Source organism: Montipora foliosa, chromosome 5 (assembly GCF_036669935.1).
Source record: "Montipora foliosa isolate CH-2021 chromosome 5, ASM3666993v2, whole genome shotgun sequence".
In the NCBI taxonomy this organism is placed as follows: domain Eukaryota; kingdom Metazoa; phylum Cnidaria; class Anthozoa; order Scleractinia; family Acroporidae; genus Montipora; species Montipora foliosa.
Window position 1 is genome coordinate 30,766,919 of NC_090873.1, and position 5,000 is coordinate 30,771,918.

The window sequence follows — 5,000 nt, forward strand, 5'->3', positions numbered from 1 at the left end:
AAAATTACGCCGTATCGCGTGGCTGCCACGATTATCATCGCCATGCTAGAGACGAGAAGAGAACCAAGGATAGCTTCCGAAAATAGAAAAAGACAAATCCAAATCTTCGCTCCATAAAGCGATTAGAAGTTTCGCCCGCTCGTACCAAGACGTGTTGCCATTCTGCTCAATTACGCACTGTAATTACTTCAAACAACCCTCCTTGAGGTTGTTTGAAATAATTATAATCCAGTTATAATCACGTACTGTAATAGACCATATTCGTATTCTCAGTATTGGACTGGAGCTAGCTTGCAATGGAGGCTAATGCGGGGGAATATATTACAAAGTATTTGCATTTAAAAGGATTCCCCCGCATTAGCCTCCATTGCAAGCTAGTTCTAGTCCAATACCGAGAATACGAATATGGTCTATTAGTTGATGTGAACCCATCCCAACTTAATTGGATTGTAATTCGATCATAATCGAAGCCCATTGTGAACAAAAGAGATAATCTTTGAAAACCCCATTTGCGATCCATTTGAATCATCGTTGGCTTTGCCCATACTTGCCTCCTTTTGTATTTGCTGTTTTACTCGAACCTTCCTTTTGTCAATGTTTTATGTAGATATTCTTGCGTTTCGCTTGATTTGGCTACAATTTCCCTGAGTCGCTGAATAATAATAATAATAATAATAATAATAATAATAATAGTAATAATACATTTCCATAGCGCCCTATTCTAGAGCTCTAAGGCGCTTTACAATAAAATGTCAAAAAGCAATAACTTAGTAAATTATAAATTCAAATACAAAAGCAAATTAAACTACAAATTAAAATAGCGCTTAAAAGGGTAAGTTTTAAGATTGCTTTTCAAAGATGTAAGATTTGGACTACATTTTACATTTTCTGGAAGATTATTCCAAAGTTTAGGAGCGCGAACCGAAAATGCACGATCACCATAAAATTTTAACCTCGATCTAGGTGTCACCAACAAGTTCATGGTTGAAGATCGTAAACTCCTAGATGGCTTGTAAGTTTGTAACAGATCACGAATATAGCTAGGACTTAAATTATTTAAAGCTTTAAAAGTTAACAGTAAGATTTTAAAAATAACCCTCTGCTCCACGGGAAGCCGGTATAGTTCTCTCAGTAAAGGAGTTATACGTGGCTAAATTTCTTGACACAGTCCCTTTAAATATACTAACTTTCCGACGGAGAATATATGAAAGTCCTATACTGCCGGGTTGACGTTCCAAATGAAACATTAGCGACTGTCAGCATCGGCAACGAATGCGAGAACGAGAACAAGTACAACTTATACTAATTCTGGATGTCGTTCTCTACGTATTTAGGTAAGCGTACAGAGTTTTTTCACGCGATTTCAGGGCGGCCTTGTTGGTGTTCCTAAACAATGGAACAGCGGCCATGTTGGTCGTGTACCAAACTACAATCCTCCGGAAATTGAGCTCTATTATCCTTCGAACGTTTTCGTTTGATTCGGTGGACGAACAAGGTTACCGATCACGTGAGTGAAAACACTCTATAATATGAGTTCCAGTCTATTCTATGCACAGTATTCTTTGTCAAAATACTGGCATTTTTAGATGCTTTTCACGCTTGAGAATCCCCAAAATTATTTGCCCAAAACTTGAGGATTGTCATAGTATATGATTATTACAGCCTTAAACTAAAAAAACAGTTTTAAATCAAACGCAATGTCGTACTTACCACTACGATTTGTCGATGTAAAGTCGTCGCAGACCAACTTGCCGGGACGAGTTGAGCACGCCTAGCTGCGCAGTACTGATGCGCAGTAATCAAGATTCCGGAAATCGAACTCGAAGTCGCTATCGTTGTCGTTGTTGATGCTAAAATCTTCGATTATCGAAGTTAACGACGCCTGAAAAATACACGGCTTGGACTGACCTCTGGACTCGAACCGCCTATGATAAATCCTGCCAAGGGAGAAAGTATGATGAAAGCATATGAAAGTCGTATATTATGAAATCTCGCACACAGCTATTAGGTCCAATTTTCATTATAATTTTGTTGTAGAAAAAATGCCAGAAACACAAGCGATTCAATCAGAAAAGAACACTTCCGCGGAGGATTCAAGAAAACGACCCGAGCAACAAATCGTGTGGCCAAACGTTGCTTATATGAGGACTTTGCATCTTATGGCGTTATATGCTATTTACCTCATGCCCTCGGTAAACCCACGGATCTGGTTATGGACCTGGCTTTGTTACTTTTGCGGAGGGATTGGTATTACTTGTGGAGCCCACAGACTCTGAGCGCACCGATCGTATAAAGCCACGTGGCCTTTCAGATTGTTACTAATGCTATTCAACTCCATAGCCTCCCAAAATTCCATTTTTGAATGGACGAGGGATCACCGCGCTCATCACAAGTATTCTGAAACCGACGCAGACCCGCACAATGCTGAAAGACAGGATTCTTCTTTTCACACGTTGGTTGGTTGCTATCTTGACGTCAGGAGGGGAGGGATTTCACAACTTCCATCACACGTTTCCTCAAGACTATGCCGCAAGTGAATTGGGTCTCCGAATAAACACCTCCAAGTGGTTCATTGATTTAGCCTCACTGCTCGGACTTGCATTTGACTTGAAAACTGTATCCAAGGACGTGATCTTAAAACGAAAAATGCGCACTGGAGACTTAGCTAGTAATCAGTAAGAGGGGTTACGTTTTAAAAGGGAACCAAAGAATAATCACACTAATCGCCAAAGATTGATCACATTGCCTCTCTTTAGTATACGCATTTTTTTTAGAATTGTTTCATCAAAATGCTTTCCCATGCACACCTGATTTAAAAAAAAACGACTCAAAATAAGCAATCGAAATGATTCTCAGGCTTAGAGAATTTTTAAACATGAAGGAAATAAAAGGAACCGTAATTGATCAAGAAAAAACTAAGATTGTTCAGTATGCCTATGACGCGACTGCTGTACTCTCGAACATAGAATCAGCCTGTATACTGTTTCAGTTATTAAACAAACTTAAAGAAATGTCTGGTTTAAACGTCTGAATAGCTCAAAAACTGAAGGACTCTGGTTGGGTTACTGAAAGCTTGCGAAATGAAGTCTCTTGTACTCAAAGGGCCTCAGGATCTACGGAGAGCCCTTGGCATGGCCGTAGCTACACACAAAAAAAATTATGACTGAGGCAATGTCCGTGGTTAAATTCACTGAGATCCCGTCTTATTGAAAAATACAAATTCTGGAATGTCTGCGAAGTCAGACTTTATCCATACAATCAAAGCTATTTGTGCAAATCCCGCTTGACAGTTGGTGCAGTTTCTCTGTTCAAACCATCAAGGAACAAAGAAGTTCGAGATAAAATCCAAAAAAAAGCCTAATCTTTCATGTTACCAGGCGCAATCAACAGTACAATAAATTTTATTTATACTCGAACAATTTATATTTAAGATACCAATAACAGATGCTATTATCTCTGAGGAAAGTAGACTTTGAGAAATTCCAGTTTTCCAGCAGCAGTTACTCAACTATCATTTTGTGAGAAGTATGTCACTAAACCATTGTTTAGCGCTTTCGTAAACTTCTTCTTCTTCTTCTTCTTCTTTTTCTTCTTCTTCTTCTTCTTCTTCTTCTTCTTCTTCTTCTTCTTCTGCTTCCATGCTAGAATGTTGATCACGTTTCTTATCCTTAGTAGTCTTGGTTTCTTTCCATAGTGGTATGGCAAATACCAATTCATAGGGTGTTTGTTTTGTGGCTTCATGTTGGTTCGCTATTTCCTTGCCGACGGACTTGGAATAATGGTGAAATATTTAAAACAAAGTGAAATTATATTTTAAATGACGTTTTCAATGCCGACGTAGTCAAATTCGCGTAAGCTCCACATTCAGCATCTGTGGCCAACTTGGATTATAAACTTTCAATCGATGAGACCATATCATGAATTACTACGGCCGCGACAGCATTCAAACAACTACCGATAGAATTCACTGAGAATCCAAATGCTAAGACGTGTACTGAAATAAAAATATCGGCAATTTTGGTTCAAGAAAAATGTAGAAAATATTTAAGATAGAAAGCTTAGTAATCCAATAATGTAAACAGAAGTGTTTTCTTGGTAGAATGAGTGAAGTCCTAAGAAGGACTGTTCTTGATGATGACCGAGGTTGTTTTTCTGAACTAAACTGATTAATCTCAAAACGAAAACAACTGGTACAAGAATATTATCGACTCGACATTAGCAATTTGGGTAACAAAAACCTAGGAAACAGTCATGATGGAATTTTTGGTAATCTACTAATGTAAATAACAAGTGTGTATATTATGAGAAGGACTGCTGGTGACTGACGTTTCGCGAGCCTGAACAGAAGTCATTTTCAGAGTCAAGTGTATAATTGACAAAAAATTACGACGATTGTCTGTCTCAGTAAATGTCGTACTATACAATTTCCGTGCAACCTGTGTCTCAACATAATTGCGAGAGAAAATACCAAGTGTAACAACATATCTCTTTCACACATGTCACAGTCGTTAAATGTGGGGATAATGAACAAGCTTGATCACGATGGAATGTGCAATTTTTTGGGGGTTCGAAGCGAAATTGTTGCAACATTCGCGAGAAGTAAGGGTGGGGACTACTTTACGCAACGCTTCACACAACTTCCAAACGAAGTTTTCAAAACCGACGTTGTGTGATATAGTACAGTGGCCCGGAAGGCTCAAACAGAAACAAAAAATAGATCCCCAATGCGCACTTGTGTGAGATTTTAGTCAAATAAACGTTGATTATTAGCATTACAGTAAATGTAATACATTTTGTCATGTTATAGTGATAAATATCGAGTAAAGATTCCGTAGAATCCCCAAGTTGCAGACAAGAAAACGGTTATACTACTTATGACCCCAGAGAACTTAAATCTCGCAAAGCAGATAAAGAAAACCTTCGATAAATGGAAAAGGTCTTTGCTTTAACTGAATATTTTCAAAATCCTGTTTGTACATGTTTACGAACGGGTGACCTTC

At 38.3% G+C, this 5,000-nt stretch overlaps 1 long non-coding RNA gene and 1 pseudogene across 1 annotated transcript in view; one reads left to right on the forward strand and one right to left on the reverse strand.

Moving 5' to 3' along the window:
• Positions 1-5,000, reverse strand: part of LOC138003935 (uncharacterized) — a 19,656-nt gene that overhangs the window by 10,452 nt on the left and 4,204 nt on the right. The window contains exon 2 of the long non-coding RNA XR_011123697.1: positions 1,711-1,937. This is a non-coding gene — a long non-coding RNA (uncharacterized lncRNA). The remainder of the gene's footprint in view (positions 1-1,710; positions 1,938-5,000) is intronic.
• On the forward strand, positions 1,899-3,980 carry LOC138003934 (stearoyl-CoA desaturase 5 pseudogene; annotated as a pseudogene).